Source organism: Nicotiana tabacum, chromosome 3, assembly GCF_000715075.1.
Source record: "Nicotiana tabacum cultivar K326 chromosome 3, ASM71507v2, whole genome shotgun sequence".
Classification (NCBI taxonomy): Eukaryota; Viridiplantae; Streptophyta; class Magnoliopsida; order Solanales; family Solanaceae; genus Nicotiana; species Nicotiana tabacum.
Genome location: NC_134082.1, coordinates 54,686,920 through 54,706,472, shown reverse-complemented (window position 1 = coordinate 54,706,472; position 19,553 = coordinate 54,686,920).

Below are 19,553 nucleotides of genomic sequence, written 5' to 3'. Positions count from 1 at the left end.
CCTCGGAATGCACTTTTCGTCGATTCCGTTAGCTCCGTTGAGTGATTTCGGGCTTAGAGCGTGTTTGGATTGTGATTGGGAGGCCCGTAGCTTATTTAGGCTTGAAATGCCGAAAGTTGAATTTTCGAAGTTTCCGGATCGATAGTGAGATTTGGATATCGAAGTCGGAATCCGATTAAAGTTGGAATAGCTCTGTAGCGTTGAATGTGACTTGTGTGCAAAATTTTGGGTCAATCGGACTTGGTTTGGTTGGTTTCAGCATCGGTTGTAGGTTTCTTGAAGTTTCAAATTCTTTAGGTTTGGATTGGAGGGTGATTCATAGTTTTAGCATTGTTTGATATCATTTGAAGGTAGCAATGAGTCCGTATGATGTTTTAGGATTGGTCGGTATGTTTGGTTGAGGTCCTAGGGGTCTCGAGTGAGTTTCAGATGCTTAATGGAGGTGATTTTGGACTTAGGCAAAATATGAAGGTTTCTGCTTCTGGTATTTTCGCAGCCGCAGATGCGATGGAGTGAGTCGCAGGTGCAATTCTGGCACTGTTGGCTAGTGAGCACAGATGCGGTTATTGGACCGCAGGAACGGACCACATCTGCAAAGAAAGCAGCGTAGGCGCAGGTTATGGCTATTTAATGAAAACTCGCATGTGCGATCCCCAGCCGCAGAAGCGGGACTGCAGGTGCGGTCCCATGACCACAGAAGCGAAAATTGCTAGGCAGATATAGAAAATTCGAGGGTTTTTAGATTTCATAACAAAAAAATCGAATTAGAGCTCAGTGGGAGACGATATTTTGAGTGTTTTGAAGGAGGATCATTGGATAACGATTTCTAACTTGATTTTGATCTTAGAACTATAATCTATTGATGTTTTCCTCTTTCAATTAAGGAATTTGGGGGATAAAAGTTGAAAATGGGAGAAAGGTTCCCCAATTGAGAATCCGAGTTTTGAGTGGGATTTTGACGTCGGATTCTGATGATTTTTGTTCGAGTGTGCTCATGAGTGATCGGGTGTTCATAATTTATAAATTTTACCCGATTACGGGGCGTGGGGGGGTCGGAGGGACTTTTTGGGCGATTTTCTTAATTTCGCATGTTAGCTTCGAAATAATTAGTTACTTGAAGTTATATTTACATCATGTAATTAATTTGAATAGATTTGGGCCATTTGGAGTCGGGTACTCGTGGCAAGAATGTGATTTCGAATTGATTTAAGCTGGTTGAGGTAAGTGAATTTTCTAACCTTGTGTGTGGGAACTCCCCTTAGGATTTTGGTTCTGTTGTTATATGAGTGTCGTGTACGTGAGGTGACGAGTGCGTACACGTGCTAATTGTTGAAAATCATGTTTTCATTAAGTAAATATCTGCATTTCCTTTTCTTGTTAAACACTACTTATACTAAAGCCTACTGTTTAGCTTAGGAAAGCATGCTTAAGTGACTTAACTCTATTATCTACTTAAACTGTCTACTTGAATTATGTGCAACATGTTTAGGATAAAAATCTCTGTTTTCTTAGTATGAACTTGAATAGAACTGTAAATTCTTTCTGAGACTATTGTGTGTTTACTTTGGGACTACGAGACGATATCCCGGGAGATCCCCCCTACGTGTTTAATTTGGGACTACAGATCGATATTCCGGAAGATCTTCCCTGCACTTTTATGTTTGGGACTACGGGACGACACGTGGGAGATTCCTCCCTGCCTATTCGTATTGGATATTTACTTTGGGACTACGGATTTGTATTCCGGGAGTTTCCCCAACATATTTATGATCCAAACTACGGGACGATATTTCGGGAGATCCTCTATAACTTTACGTTTGGGACTAGGGGACGATATCCTGGGAGATCCCTTATTGCTACCTCTATGTACTGAGCATATTCTGTCTGTGATTTTACTCTTTATTAACTGTTAGTATTTTGTATTTTTATTCGTTATAGACTGTTAGCATTTTAATTACACTATCGTATTCTTTACTACTTTATCTTGTTTTTTATCTATAATCAGTAGGGCCCTGACCTTCCTCGTTACTACTTGACCGAGGTTAGGCTTGGCACTTACTAAGTACCACTGTGGTGTACTCATACCCTTTCCTGCACATGTTTTTCATATGCAGATCCAGGTTCTTCGGCTCAGCCATACTATTAGTGAGGCGAGGCGATCTTCAGAGACTTCGAGGTATATCTGACGCGTCCGTAGACCGATCTTCAGAGACTTCGAGAATGATTTGTTACTGATTTTCCAATTGAACTTTTCCTCACCCTTTTTCTGACTAAGTTCATTCGAATAAATTGCCGGCTGTTTGATTGATCTACTTGCCTTATTTTTCACAAATCATGTACCATAGGATTTTTGCCTTAAATAATCCCTATGTATTTACCAACGACCTAACCCTATCTCTCATTTCTCTTCAACCGCCGCCCTCAAACACTCCCTTTCTCTCAAACGCTCTCTAACACTCGAAACCCTAATCGCCTCCTCGTCTTCTCCGACCAATTCTCGTCGGAGTCCATGGTTTCTCAGGCCATGGACGACCTATACTCACCTCCCTTCACCCCTAAATCATGGTTGTTCGAGATTTCGAGGTTCGACCTCAACGAGGCCTGTTCAGAGCCGATTTGTGTTCCTGTGGCTTCTCCGGCTCCGTTCCGACATGTTCGAGCATCAAGAGTCTAGATAGGGCTCAAATCTACTCCAGGCCAGATCCTTTCCAAGCCTTCTCGTTTCTAGGCTTTCTGAGAAACCCTAAAAGTTGTTCGAGGTTCTTTCTTTCTTTTGTTTTCTTAGATCTGTGATAGATCTGATGTTATACTAGAAGTTTCAAAGCTTTTCCCAGAATTTCTCTTTTCAAAATTAGTCTGTTCAATTTAGGGTTTTTTAAAATCTTAAAAACGATTTCCGTTTCTTATTATTTATTCTGTCTTTGTGTGAATCTGTTTGTTTATGCCATGTTTCATGAGTTCTCGCTTAGGTTTTGTATCCTTTCTTCGCATGTCTTCTCTTATGTTCTTATGATTTTGCCGTTATTATGCATGTTCTTCTACTTGTGCTCTGTTATCTCTTCTACTAGTTCCTACATCATACTTTTACATGTCTATCCTATGTGTTCCTTCGCTATTTTCTTACTAAGCCTCTTGTTTGCCTTTACTGGACCTTTGCTTGACCCTCTTTGTTATGACTCTGAATTTTCCTATACTAGTCTCTCTCTTTTCACATGTCTGTATGCTTTATATATGATAAACTCTTCTTTTAAAAGGTCTTTTGCCAACGTGTAATTGATTCCAATCTCCTTTTAATAAGGCTCGATTGATTTGTTACTGATTTTCCAATTGAACTTTTCCTCACCCTTTTTCTGACAAAGTTCATTCGAATAAATTGCTGGCTGTTTGATTGATCTACTTGCCTTATTTTTCACAAATCATGTACCATGAGATTTTTGCCTTAAATAATCCCTATGTATTTACCTGTGTTATGTTACTTTGGAAAGGTTTTTAATTATTCTTCTTTCCTTAATTGTCTCATGCCCGTTTGAAATCAAATCCCTTAACCTTAGGGAGACCTTCTATGATTGATTGCAAACTATTTTCTTGCCTTTTGCTTACTCATTTTCTGCACTATAAAAACAAGACACTACACATAACTTTCACAAGAGACACATACTTCAGACTTCAATTGAACACGACACAAGTTCAATACTTTCTCTACTACTGTTTTCTCTGCTGCTAATACTGAACACTTTGCTCTTCTTCTCTTTTACTGCCTGAAACATTCTTGAGTTCCTTTTGAACTCTCAAGTGTTTTTGCTGAAGACTTAAGTCCGCTCCTGCTGATTTCTGGCTGTCTGCTTACTCTGTTATTCTGCTGTTTATTTACTTTGCAACTGGTATGTCACTCTTAATTTAAATAATGCTCTTCCACTATGTGTTTACTTCTTAGTCTGTTATGTTCTTCTTTACTATGTTTCTGCAACTTTGTGGCTACTTTTCTTATATGAATTCCCTCTCCTTTTTCCTCTTTGTATGAGAGTATGGTTCTAGCCATGACAACACTCTGTTATTGCTGCCCATGACTTTGAATTGGGTTCTTTGAACCCCTTAACTCAAACCAATTCCCACTTCCCCTTTCCCCTTATGTGTGCTTTGAGCCTAAGACCTTGGTATGGCAGTGTCCTAATCACTGTCCAGACCTTGGTCTGACCTTCAATAGGTCTTGCTCTCATTTGTTTGGCTAAACAGGTTGGTCAGGGGGTGTGCCAGCCAGCCTTATGGCTGGGTAAGACCACCAATCTGTTATGACTTTCCCAACCCCTTTTCACACTTACACTCATTCTTAGCAATTAAGTTCTGCCCCCTCTTGCAAGCCATGCTTTGGGACCCTTGAGTTCCCACTGAACTTGGATGCCTGAGGGCTGGCTCTTCCACACTGCACTATTCCTTTAATGGTATCCTGGGTGTAAGCAATGCCGAGAATCCTTGAGATTCCTTGGAACTCTGAAACACTTTGGATAAGAGAAGGCTTTGGAAATTTGGATTCGGAATTGGTTAATCACATATTATTAGACATTAAGATTGAATTAGGTTCCTCGGATGCAGCTGTTGGTCTTTGATGTATTTTTATCTTTTCTTTTGGTCTGTAATAACTTGTACAAACTCGGGGAATCTAGTAAAAGGGCGTGGGAGGGATTTTACTTTCCTGCATCAAAGGGTAGAAACCATGCTTTAGGGTTTTAATTCTTTTTAATGTTTCTAATCCAATCACATAGAAATCATGCCTATAGGAGACAATATTTAACTTTCTGCAATCTTGCATGTAGATATCATGCCTATAGGAATGTGCATGTTCACGATATTAGGCAAATTTTTAGGGTTAATCAAATCAGCATCTATTAAAAGTTTGTTAACATGGTTTAAAACAAATGACTCGTAGAGATCATGTCTATAGGAAGTTTTTTTTCAAACTTGCCTCACTCGTCTAAAAGCAGTAACGATTTCATTGACTAACGGACAAAAAACCAGTGGTTCTCAGAACCATTGAGCCTCTTCTCAGATTAGTGCAACTCTTTCTAAAACATAATCTTCTGGTAAACTTGCATGCTTTCTGAAACTTACTGCCTTTTCTGGTAGTTCGATGAACGATTTCCAACTCAGTTACATATAACTTTTCTGTATTTTATCATTATTTAATAAGTTCTGCAGCTCGAACTCGTTTTCTCCTTAAACAATCTGCCTCTTTTGAAACTTGGTTAAAATTGCTCTTTCTCTACTAATATGCAATTCAATGGTCTGTCTTCTGGGAACTATTTTACGTCGTTTTGTTAAGTCTGCGGCTTGCCTTTTCTTCAAAACTTTTCTATCTATTTTTCAAAAGAATCAGTAATCCCACTTGTGTTAATTAAGTGCCTTAATCTCTGACAATTGTATCCGAGTTGCCTAATGCAGACTTTCTGTCTAAATATATGTGTTGAACCAGTCTGCTCGCCGCTTAATTTTTAACTTAAGACCAAATCAGTATATTCTAAGACATGCTAAACTAAGTGTTGTCTAATTTAAGGGGTTTATTTTAGCCTTGTTTGCTTGTTTACTCATCCCTTTATTTGATATTTGTTTTGAATGTCGAAACTAAAATTTTATCCTTTAATCTCCATAAAGGCCCCATCCCTTTCTTCCCTCTTAGGATTAGAAGTCCTAATACCCCGGGACTGATAGGTCGGGACGGGTATTAGCATGCAATAAGTAAACGAGACTAATAGCGTTTAATACCATAACGAGGTGGGAAGGGTAGAATATGGATATGATGACCGGTGCGCTAATATCTCGTGTGAGTATGATTGCTGGGTATTGCACCAAGGTGATCCATATTGTATTTAAACCTAGGACCTTTTTCTTTATTTATACGATGTGATGTATTCTTAAAAGTAATGTTTTCTTCAATCAATCTTTTCTTTCCAAAACCACTTATGTCTTTTTTTCTCTTTTCTTTCAAAACTTTCAACTTATTTATATTCCTTATGTGCAAACACTGTCTGTTACTTCTACTCTTCTTAAAGTCACAACTAAGTACGGTCGGGAACCACACTAGTGGATCTTGAGGGGTGCCTAACACCTTCCTCTCGAGATAATCTCAAGCCCTTACCCGAACTCTGATTTTCTTCCAAAAAATCTTCTTCTTTTCTCTAAAAGTGTCCTAATGCACTATAATCATTAGGTGGTGACTCTTCAAATTCCATAACTCGATTCCTCAAAAGGTAATAAGAGTTGTTTTGTCCATAATGTCGTAAACCCGATTTTGCCTTCTTTTAGGAGGGAAAAAGGGGGCGTCGACAGCATGACGACTCTGTTGGGGAAACCTTTAAGGCTTTTACCATTACGTGCTTTTGTGACTTTATTGCTTCCTTAATTGCATTTGCCTTCTGTCTTTAATTATTTCATCAAAATACTAACTTGGCTCTTCATGTTTTTCTTTCCTTTTAATTTCTTCTTTTACTGCCTTATTATTTCAATTCTGTTGTAATTACTGAGCATTTATTGTAATCTTTACTTTATGAACGTGAAAATACATGCAATTTGTCTCATTGTTATAACTGCATTCCTCAACATCATATTCCACTCGTGCCAAAACAAATCCTATAACAACGCTTATAATGAGTGGTTGCGCCCTTCCGATATTATAAACCCCCTAAATGTGGCAAAGGCATATTTGCGATAAAACCAATCGATCAACGGTATAGTCGACGGTTCCGCGCCTTTCCCTCTTGAGTTGTCCGCTCAAGGGTACCTCGTCTAGCATTTCAAAAAGTAGAAACCATATTCCCTTGAAACTGTTCATGCATCATGGTCAACCCTAGCCGAGTCAGTTATGTTGTCCACATAATGACTCCTTAAGATAGCCTAAACCAAAGTCCATCGGGTTTCCTGAAACCCAAACGGACACCTCCACGTTATGTGCATTTATTTGGAGAACTAAATGCCTTTTTCTAATTATTGATTCAAATAGTCAAGTCTGGTGGGGTTAAGGGCCTAACACTTTGTTTTGCAGAAAATGAGGCACGAGGTCCCCAGATTCGATATGGTATCCAACATTCATCCAAGGCTGCTGAATTGGTGGGAAGATCTTCACTCCAGTGAGCAGACACTCGTCCGCAAATACTTAGGGAATTTGCCCTCACTTCTGGAAATCCAGCCCAACAACAAGATCATTGAGGCTGCCACTTTGTTTTGGGATAGTGATCGATCAGTGTTCCGCTTCGGAGACTTGGAAATGACCCCTTTGCTAGAAGAGATAGGGGGCCTAGCTGGTATCCCCTGGGAGACTCCGGGTTTGCTTATGCCGGAAAACCGCAAAAGTAGAGGCTTTCTTAAGATGATGGGACTCAAGAAAAATCCCGACCTCTCTTGCTTGAAGGACTCCTACATACCATTTGACTTCTTGTACGAGAGATATGGCCACAGCAAGTCCTATCGCACCTACATGGACGAGTTTGCCGTCACTTCTTTGGGACACATACATAGAAGGGTCTTTGTGTTCATGTTTTTCTTCTTGGGCATGATAATTTTCCCTATGAAGAAGGCTAGGATCCACACCAGACTAGCCATGGTGACCAAGACCTTAATGGAGGGTATTGATGGGCGAACTTTCAACATAGTACCCATAATCGTTGCTGAAATATACCGGGCTTTGGAAAAGTGTCAACAAGGAGCCCCTCACTTTGAAGGGTGCAACTTCTTACTTCAACTTTGGCTTATAGAACACCTTCAGAAATGCGACTACAGACAGGAAATCATACGCAGGGATTGGGATGACCATATAGCTTTTCATCACCCAAAGCGAATGAATTTTATGCCCAATATGTTTGCTCAGCCAGAAGACGCTAGTGGATGGGTAGAACTGCTTGAGAATCCGAAAGAAGAGCATGTACAATGGATGTATGAGTGGTTCCCAACCGGGGAACTTATTGTTCGATCTCGGGATGCACCGTTCCTTATACTCATTGGCTTGAGAGGAACTTACCTTTATGTCCCTCTCCGAGCTATGAGACAAGCAGGGAGGAAACAAATCATACCAAGGGTCGACAAGATGAGTCACTCTAGAGCCAACTTTCAGGATGATGATAGCCCACACAGGTGTCAAGCTCAGCACATGTGGCACTGCAAGCTTGTTTTGGGAAGGGAATCCCTCGAACCAGACAGGTATCATGCCGGATGTGTGCCGCACTATTTGGGTTGGTTGGAGGATGATCACAGTGGTTTGGGTTACCCAGGATTTGTCCATGGTCATAGGCATATTGATGAAAAGACTGCAGCAAAGGTTAAATACAATCAACTGCGCAAAAAGATGCGAGAATGCGAGACCGAGCACCGGGAAATATAGGAAACCCACGAGAAGCTGATCAACGTGTGGAAGGATATGGCTGTCAACGCTAACAACCGGCTGGGGTATCTGGAATGAGGCTTAGTGGAATTGAAAGGTAAATTTCTGAAGAGGATCGACGATTGTTAGAATGCTGAGGGTAATGAAGGTAGGCACATGGCCCGAGCTTACTTGCTGCTAGGACTGTGCTAGTTGGTGCAGCTGTATGAGGGAGGCAAGAATACCAGATCTGGGGAAGGTTCGTCTAGGACCAAGTAGTTAGGAGTCTTTTATTTTGATTCTAATGATGTAATAAGGCCGATGGCCACTAGTGACATTTTATTTTTCGTTATTTAGCGTCGCTTTGGAGTCATCTTATTTTTTATCAATAAAATGAGGCATTTAGCATTATAAGTTCTCCAAGTTAATTTGTCGTTAGGCCTACCTCAGGCACAACGAGGCACCCAAATTAGGATGCGATTTATATTCTTGCACAATGTGTTTAAATATTGCAACATTTTCTTCTCACAACCCGCACTAACTTATTACCTTTTTGTTTTTCTTTATTTTTACTCCCCTCCCCAAAGGTTGGTTCGTGCATTCTAGCACCATCAGTATACTCAACAAGATCCAAGGGCCCTCCACCTCCTCCTCCTCCGCATCCTACCAGAAATAGGAACAAAGGCAAAATGGGAGATACCAGTGCTAGAAAGGAAATCGAGGAAACCTCTCAGAACGCTTCAATCACTAAGGAAATTGCTGCTCATCTTGAGCAAACTTTGCTGAGATTTCGAGAAGAATTGGAATAAGTTCGAAACCTGGAAAGTCTGTCAATCACTCTTGCCGCTGCTGATGCCAACAACCAGAACCATACTACACCACCACCAGCACAACCCGCTTATACCCAAGCCTGAAACACCTACAACAACACTCCACTGCTCATTCCCGAACCCCAAAACACCACAAACGACCAGAACGCTCCCATCTTTGTGGACACTATACCCCACCATGCCCAGCCTATCTCAGATACACCTGAATCAGACAGCAAAGACTCCCTCATTCAGAATTTAGCTGCTGAGCTCAAGAGGTTAACCAGCCGGGTCTAGGGTGTCGAAGATAGCAAATGTGTGGAAGGTTTGAACTATGAAGATCTTTGTGTTCAGCCAGATGTCGAACTCCCGGAGGGGTACAAACCTCCCAAGTTCGAAATGTTCAACGGTATAGGTGATCCCAAGGTCCATCTCAGAATGTATTGTGATAAGCTGGTAGGAGTCGGAAGGGACGAGAAGATCCGCATGAAGCTGTTCATGAGGAGTCTGAAGGGTGATGCATTATCTTGGTATATTAGCCAGGATGCGAAAAAATGGACAAGTTGGGTAAATATGGCGTCCGACTTTATGGACCGGTTTAGGTTCAACACTGAGAATGCACCAGATGTGTTCTATATCCAGAATCTCAAGAAGGAGCCCACAGAGACCTTTCGCAAGTATGCTACTCGTTGGAGGACAGAAGCCGCTAAGGTCAGGCCGACCTTGGAAGAAAAGCAGATGAATAGGTTCTTTGTCCGGGCTCAGGACCCGCAATACTACGAGAGGATGATGTTGATAGAGGGTCAAAAGTTCTCTGACATCATCAAGTTGGGAGAAAGGATCGAAGAAGGTATCAAGAATGGTATGGTCACTAATCTCGAAGCATTGCAGGCCACCAACAAGGCTTTACAATCTGGTGGCATGTCAAAGAAAAAGGACGTGAATTCCGTGATGGCTGCGCAAAGAAGCAATTCCCCTATGAAGTACCAAACCTATCCCTCAGCTCCACTCACATATCAACCTACCCTAAACTACCAAGCACCATCACCCACTTACCAAATTTCACCACCTGCTTACCAATCACCTTCACCACCTACGTATCAACCCACTTCACCCAGATATTCTCAACCCGCACCCGTATACCAAGCATACAACTCCCAACCTTCTCACTACCCATCACCTCCTACCCGCCAAAATTTTTCCCGACCTAGACTAAAATTCGACCGTAAACCTCCCAGACAATATACCGCCATAGCCTAGCCAATTGACCAATTATATGAAAAACTCAAAGCAGCCGGTTACGTTACCCCTATTCCATCAGTAACTCCAGAAAATCCTTCCCAATGGATCAACCCGAACAAGACATGCGCATACCATTCCGGGATGAAGGGCCATACCATCGACGAGTGTCTCTCGTTAAAAGACAAGATTCAGAACCTGATTAACAACAAGATCATTATAGCAAAGGAGCCCGCTCCTAATGTTCGCAACAACCTCTTACCTAACCACAAGGGCGGGGGCATCCATATGATTGAGATTGAAGACGATTGGGACCCCAAAGGGTCAATCGGGTTGATAGCTGAAGGTGATGAACCTCAGAAGCCGGCGGTTACCCTCAATCCCATTGTTTTTCAAATTCAGCCTTCTAAGGAGGATGTGGTAAATGTGTCTGTGCCACTCGAGTTTGAAGCACCGACTACAAAGGTGCCAAAACCGATTGAGGTTGAGTTTAGGATTCCAAAGGCACCCGCACCGTTTGAAGTTGCTGTGTTACCTCCAAGGGTGCCCATTCCGGTTTCCATGACAGACATGACCCCATTCAAGTAGAAAGCCATACCTTGGGATTACACAGCTGACGCTAGAAGGAAAAGGAAGACACATACCGGAGAAGCGGTCACTGCACAGGGCATAACTAGAACAGGCAGGGTATACACCCCAGAACATTTAGCCGAGTCCAGCAAGCAAGCCTCTGGACGTCCTATCGAAACTGGGCCCGATGACCTTTGGAGAAAGATACAGGCCAAAGAGTACTCAGTCGTCGAGCGACTGAACAAAATGCCAGCACAGATTTCTATTCTGGCTTTTCTGCAAAGCTCTGAGGCACATAAAAATGCCTTAATGAAAATACTGAGTGAAGCTTATGTTCATAGCAACATAACAAGAGGCGAAATGGCAAATATGGTAGGGCAGGTACTGGAAAGCCACAAGATCACCTTCCACGAGGACGAATTACCACCAGAAGGGCTTGGTCACAACAAAGCATTGCACATCACTGCGCAATGCGAGGATCACTTTATCACCAGGATTTTAGTCGACGGGGGATCCAGCCTCAACATTTTTCCATTGATAACTCTCAGGACATTGGGTAAGGGATTGCACGAGGTCAAAGACGGGGCTATCAGTGTCAAAGCTTTTGATGGATCTCAGAGGTCCACCATTGGAGAAATTAGCCTATGCCTACAGATGGGACCCACCTGGTTTGATGTCGAGTTCTAAGTCATTGACGTACCAGCATCCTACAATTTGTTGCTGGGACGACCCTGGATCTACGCCGCTGGGGCTGTAGCATCAACTTTGCATCAAGCTGTAAAATTTGAATGGAATCATCAAGAAGTAATCATTTATGGCGACGGTAGCAACCCTATATACAGTCGCCAAACCATTCCGATGATCGGAGGCAGAAGAAGGATAGGAGGAGAAACGTACCACCACATCGAGCGGGTCAATGCTGTAGACAAAGACAAGTGGTGGGATAGCAAGATCGAAAGCATCCTGAATTGGAGCGGGTATGAACCCAGAAAAGGACTTGGCAAGAACCTGCAGGGTATCACCAAACCTATCAAGCTGAATAAGCACGGTACCACTTTTGGCCTAGGGTATGAGTACACTTAGGAGGAGTTCAACCACTGGTCACCTCCATGGAGCAGACCATACTATCCGCTGGAGCACCCTATACCTCAGTTGGAGCAGACTTTTCTACCAGCCGACACTTTTTACGGATCAGAGGAAGACGAGGCACTACCAGCAATAAAGAACCTGTTTCTGGAAGATGATATGGATTGTTGTGTTATTTTCGAGGAGGAAGGGGAGGAAGGCCCTTCCATTCAAGCCGTGAACCGAGGGGAACGCCTCACCAATTGGTCGGTCAGGACCACCAGTGCCTGGACATCTTCAGGGTAGCAAGGCTAAACGAGCATCATGCATCGCATCTTTATTTTCTTAGTTGCTTTTCCTTTCTGCATTGTCTTTACTTTCCAAAAGAGCTCTGATGCCTCGAACGATTATGAATTTCAATCAAAGCATTTCAAATTCATTATATATTGCACTCTTATTACTTTTCTCTATCATTTACTTTGTTTTACACAGCGTTACTCTTACATATCTTGATGATGAACCAACAACTGTGACTTGCAACGAGGCAATGCAACAAACGGATATAGATTCAGAAGAGGATGATATACTAGAAGAGGTTGTTAGAGAGGTCGAAAACTTTGAGAATAGGCCTAAGTCTAATCTAGATGAGACCGAAGTCGTTAATTTGGGTGATACTGAGAATGTCAAGGAAACATGTATCAGCACACATTTGTCGCCATCAGAAAAGAAAGAGTACACAGAGTTCCTAAAAGAGTATGAGGATATCTTTGCATGATATGACTGGCCTCAGCACATCCATTGTGGCTCACAAGTTGCAAACAGATCCTACGTGTTCGCCGGTAAAGCAGAAGCTCAGGAAATTCAAGCCAGACATGAGTCTGAAAATCAAAGAAGAGGTTACCAAACAAGTCAAAGCCAGGGTTCTCAGAGTGGTAGAGTATCCAACATGGTTGGCCAACATCGTGCCGGTGCCAAAGAAAGATGGGAAAGTTAGAGTCTGTGTCGACTACCGGGATCTCAATTGGGCCAGTCCCAAGGACGACTTCCCTTTGCCAAATATACACATATTGATTGACAACTGCGCCAAACATGAGCTGCAGTCGTTTGTCAATTGTTTTACTGGATGCCATCAGAAATGGACGGAGAAGTCTGGCCGAAGCCAATCAACTCAGACGCCATAAAGAGATACTACATTTGATCATATGTTTTTCTTTATGATGTAATTTGAACTACGCCTGACCTGATTCCCGTTTAAGAGGGGATACATAGGCAGCCCTATGGGTTCGGTCACATTTTAATAAAAATTCCATATTCCTCGCTATTGGATATGGGGCAGAATTTTGAGGAGGACCCTCAAAATTTTGGAATCGATCCGCTTTCAGTTATTCAGCACAGCCGTCAGTAGCGCCAACCCAGTGAACTGGGGCAGAATTTTGAGGAGGACCCTCAAAATTCTGGAATCGATCCTCTTTCAGTTATTCAGCACAGCCGTCAGCAGCGCCAGCCCAGTGAACTAGGGCAGGATTTTGAGGAGGACCCTCAAAATTTCGGAGCAAGCAAGGTTGCCGTGTCTTGAACCACGTTGCAGTTGTTGGTTCATCCAAAATAAAATCATTTTTTTTGCAAAATATATATACTTACATTACATTTACTGAATCATGCATAAACATCATTTCCATCACCATCGTCTAGCAATGCTACCCCAATGATACATAACGTTAGGAGCCAAGGGATACGAACTAACCTCCCCCCTCTACAGAACTCACGATTTTTCTTCGGATGCAGGAACTTAGAGCGCAATACAAAATGCATTCACTCTTCATAGTCAAAACCCTCGAAACAATCACTCAACTCACAAAGGTCTATTATCTACACCCAACATTCCCCAGCAGTCATGATATCGCAACCGTCTATCAGCTAAGAAAATTACTACTATTTGCTCCTTTACATTCCTGCACTGCATAAGGCTACTTTCTGCCTTTCGAGACTAAGATCTGTCTCCATCTGCATTCTTGCATAAGGCTACTTTTCTGCCTTCCGAGGTTAAGCTCTACCTCCATCATCACCTGTATAAGGCTACTTTTCTGCCTTCCGAGGTTAAGCTCTACCTCCATCATCACCTGTATAAGGCTACTTTTCTGCCTTCCGAGGTTAAGCTCTACCTCCATATTGCATAAGGCTATCTATCTGCCTTCCGAGACTAAGCTCTGTCTCCATCTGCATTTTGCATAAGGCTACTCCCTGCCTTTCGAGGTTAAGCTCTACCTCCATATTGCATAAGGCTATCTATCTGCCTTCCGAGACTAAGCTCTATCTCCATCTGCATTTTGCATAAGGCTACTCCCGGCCTTCCGAGGTTAAGCTCTACCTCCATATTGCATAAGGCTATCTATCTGCCTTTCGAGACTAAGCTCTGTCTCTATCTGTATTTTTGCATAAGGCTATTCTCTGCCTTTCGAGGTTAAGCTCTACCTCCATATCGCATAAGGCTATCTATCTGCCTTCCGAGACTAAGCTCTGTCTCCATCTATTTTGCATAAGGCTATTCTCTGCCTTTCGAGGTTAAGCTCTACCTCCATATTGCATAAGGCTATCTACCTGCCTTTCGAGACTAAGCTCTGTCTCCATCCTGCATGGCTGAAATATCGCCACTTTATTTCAATTCTCGCTTCGGCTGAAATATCGCCACCTGCATTCAAATTCACGCCTTGGCTGAAAAATCGCCACTCTTTGCATTCATTCGGCTGAAAGATTGCCACCTTCTCATGGGCTAAAAAATCGCCAACTTATTCAAAGGCATCATAGTTCAAAGGCACCATCTGCATAGCCTGAGAACACCATTTCATGGCATGCGAATCTTTATTTTATGCTCTTCATGGCCCAGGACATCATAGTCTGAGGACGTCATCCTAACCGTCCAAAGACAAGAATTCATGGTCCAACGGGAATTTGTATCATGTTTAAATTACGCACAATATATGCATCTGCTCATCTACAGGTACACCGGCTAACAAACGGCCGTCTTAGTAGGAGCGATCCTGCTCCGGTCCTCCGCAGCCTATCCGACTCCAAACACCTTTTTAAACCTAATCATTTCATCCGTCTTTTCGAGTCACCATCGACACACTCCGTCAATGGTTCCTGAACTACATATGGCATGATTTTTGTAAAACCAGGGATATGTAGGCAGCTCAGAAGCCAGGGCTCGGTCAAAACTCTTTTCAATCACCGATCCGGTCAAAATTGGCCATCTTGTCTTTACCCAACAACTCTTTCATCCTCCTCGGGTAAAGAGGGGCAGCTGTTGATACCCAATTTTTCCCTACATATTTTCAAAATGACATATATGTGCATATATAAGCACCCCAAAGGGTTTTGGCATTTTTAACGATTTTAAACCAATTTATGGCCTATTTTTACACCATAAAATCCCATAATTATTCCCAAAGCTTGCCATTTTGGAGAATAATTTATTTCATTCTCATATTTACATCAAAATATAGTCGGCATGATTTTTGCATATTTTTACAAATTCGTTTGGTATTTTTAAAACTAAATTGCATATAATTGCAATACTAGCCTCTTTAAGATTTAATAGCATTTTATAATTACAAAATTGATCCCAATATTTTCAATTAATATTTATATATTATTAGTTGACTCAGTGCCTTCAATTTGGTTTTAAAACATATTTTACTATTTTTATAAAAATCAAAAGGGAAAACTGGCTATTGCAATCATGACCTCAATTTCTTTCAATTATAGCCTATCTTGACCCCCCAATTGACCTCAAATCAGGCCCCAAATCTGCGACCAGATTCAATTTTTTTACCCGTCTTGTCCGACCCGCCCGTTTGTATCTTCAGATCCTGGCCGTTGATCATTTTGATCAACGGCCCACATCCCTCTTTTCCTTTTTTATTTCAAACGACCTAACCTTATCTCTCATTTCTCTTCAACCGCCGCCCTCAAACACTCCCTTTATCTCAAATGCTCTCTAACATTCGAAACCCTAATCGCCTCCCTCGTCTTCTCCGACCAATTCTCGCCGGAGTCCATGGCTTCTCAGGCCATGGACGACCTATGCTCACCTCCCTTCACCCCCAAATCATGGTTGTTCGAGATTTCGAGGTTCGACCTCAACGAGGCCTGTTCAGATCCTCCGCCGATTTGTGTTCCTGTGGCTTCTCCGGCTCCGTTCCGACGTGTTCGAGCCTCAAGAGTCTAGATAGGGCTCAGATCTACTCCAGGCCAGATCCTTTCCAAGCCTTCTCGTTTCTAGGCTTTCTGAGAAACCCTAAAAGCTACTCGAGGTTCTTTCTTTCTTTTGTTTTCTTAGATCTGTGATAGATCTGATGTTATACTCGAAGTTTCAAAGCTTTTCCCCAAATTTCTCTTTTCAAAATTAGTCTGTTCAATTTAGGGGTTTTCAAAATCTTAAAAATGATTTCCGTTACTTATTTTTTATTCTGTCTTTGTGTGAATCTGTTTGTTTATGCCATGTTTCATGAGTTCTCGCTTAGGTTTTGTATCCTTTCCTCGCATGTCTGCTCTTATGTTCTTATGATTTTGCCGTTTTTATGCATGTTCTTCTACTTGTGCTATGTTATCTCTTCTACTAGTTCCTACATCATACTTTTACATGTCTATCCTATGTGTTCCTTCGCTATTTTCTTACTAAGCCTCTTGTTTGCCTTTACTGGACCTTTGTTTGACCCTCTTTGTTATGATACTGAATTTTCCTATACTAGTCTCTCTCTTTTTACATGTTTTTATGCTTTATATATGATAAACTCTTCTTTTAAAAGGTCTTTTGCCAATGTGTAATTGATTCCAATCCCCTTTTAACAAGGCTCGATTGATTTGTTACTGATTTTCCAATTGAACTTTTCCTCACTCTTTTTCTGACTAAGTTCATTCGAATAAATTGCTGGCTGTTTGATTGATCTACTTGCCTTATTTTTCACAAATCATGTACCATGGGATTTTTGCCTTAAATAATCCCTATGTATTTACCTGTGTTATGTTACTTTGGAAAGGTTTTTAATTATTCTTCTTTCCTTAATTGTCTCATGCCCGTTTGAAATCAAATCCCTTAACCTTAGGGAGACCTTCTATGATTGATTGCAAACTATTTTCTTGCCTTTTGCTTACTCGTTTCTGCACTATAAAAACAAGACACTACACACAACTTTCACAAGAGACACACACTTCAGACTTCAATTGAACACGACACAAGTTCAATACTTTCTCTACTGTTGTTTTCTCTACTGCTAATACTGAACACTTTGCTCTTCTTCTCTTTTACTGCTTAAAACATTCTTGAGTTCCTTTTGAACTCTCAAGTGTTTTTGCTGAAGACTTAAGTCCGCTCCTGCTGATTTCTGGCTGTCTGCTTACTCTGTTATTCTGCTGTTTATTTACTTTGCAACTGGTATGTCACGGTTAATTTAAATAATGCTCCTCCACTATGTGTTTACTTCTTAGTCTGTTATGTTCTTCTTTACTATGTTTCTGCAACTTTGTGGCTACTTTTCTTATGTGAGTTCCCTCTCCTTTTTCCTCTTTGTATGAGAGTATGGTTCTAGCCATGACAACATTCTGTTATTGCTGCCCATGACTTTGAATTGGGTTCTTTGAACCCCTTAACTCAAACCAATTCCCACTTCCCCTTTCCCCTTATGTGTGCTTTGAGCCTAAGACCTTGGTCTGGCAGTGTCCTAATCACTGTCCAGACCTTGGTCTGACCTTCAATAGGTCTTGCTCTCATTTGTTTGGCTAAACAGGTTGGTCAGGGGGTGTGCCATCCAGCCTTATGGCTGGGTATGACCACCAATCTGTTATGACTTTCCCAACCACTTTTCACACTTACACTCATTCTTAGCAATTAAGTTCTGCCCCCCTCTTGCATGCCATGCTTTGGACCCTTGAGTTCCCACTGAACTTGGATGCCTGAGGGCTGACTCTTCCACACTGCACTATTCCTTTAATGGTATCCTGGGTGTAAGCAATGACGAGAATCCTTGAGATTCCTTGGAACTCTGAAACACTTTGGATAAGAGAAGGCTTTGGAAATCTGGATTCGGAATTGGTTAATCACATATTATTAGACATTAAGATTGAATTAGTTCCTCAGATGCATCTGTTGGTCTTTGATGCATTTTTATATTTTCTTTTGGTTTGTAATAACTTGTACAAACTCGGGGAATCTAGTAAAAGGGCGTGGGAGGGATTTTACTTTCCTGCATCAAAGGGTAGAAACCATGCTTTAGGGTTTTAATTCTTTTTAATGTTTTTGATCCAATCACATAGAAATCATGCATATAGGAGACAATATTTAACTTTCTGCAATCTTGCATGTAGATATCATGCCTATAGGAATGTGCATGTTCACGATATTAGGCAAAATTTTAGGGTTAATCAAATCAGCATCTATTTACAAGTTTGTTAACATGGTTTAAAACAAATGACTCGTAGAGATCATGTCTATAGGAAGTTTTTTTTCAAACTTGCCTCACTCGTCTAAAAGCAGTAACAATTTCATTAACTAACGGACAAAAAACCAGTGGTTCTCAGAACCATTGAGCCTCTTCTCAGATTAGTGCAACTCTTTCTAAAACCTAATCTTCTGGTAATCTTGCATGCTTTCTGAAACTTACTGCCTTTTCTGGTAGTTCGATGAATGATTTCCAACTCAGTTACATATCACTTTTCTGTATTTTATCATTTTTTAATAAGTTTTGCAGCTCGAACTCGTTTTCTCCTTAAACAATATGCCTCTTTTGAAACTTGGTTAAAATTGCTCTTTCTCTACTAATCTGCAATTCAATGGTCTGTCTTCTGGGAACTATTCTACGTCGTTTTGTTAAGTTTGCGTCTTGCCTTTTCTTCAAAACCTTTCTGTCTATTTTTCAAAAGAATCAGTAATCCCACTCGTGTTAATTAAGTGCCTTAATCTCTGACAATTGTATCCGAGTTGCCTAATGCAGACTTTCTGTCTAAATATATATGTTGAACCAATCCACTCGCCTCTTAATTTTTAACTTAAGACCAAATCAGTATATGCTAAGACATGCTAAACTAAGTGTTGTCTGATTTAAGGGGTTTATTTGATCCTTGTTTGCTTGTTTACTCATCCCTTTATTTGATATTTGTTTTGAATGTCGAAACTAGAATTTTATCCTTTAAACTCCATAAAGGCCCCATCCCTTTCTTCCATCTTAGGATTAGAAGTCCTAATACCCCGAGACTGATAGGTCGGGGCGGGTATTAGCATGCAATAAGTAAACGAGACTAATCACGATTAATACCTTAACGGGGTAGGAAGGGTAGAATATGGATATGATGACCGGTGTGCTAATATCTCGTGTGAGAATGATTGATGGGTATTGCACCAAGGTGATCCATATTGTATTTAAACCTAGGACCTTTTTCTTTATTTATACGATGTGATGTATTCTTAAAAGTAATGTTTTCTTCAATCAATCTTTTCTTTCCAAAACCACTTATGTCTTTTTTTCTCTCTT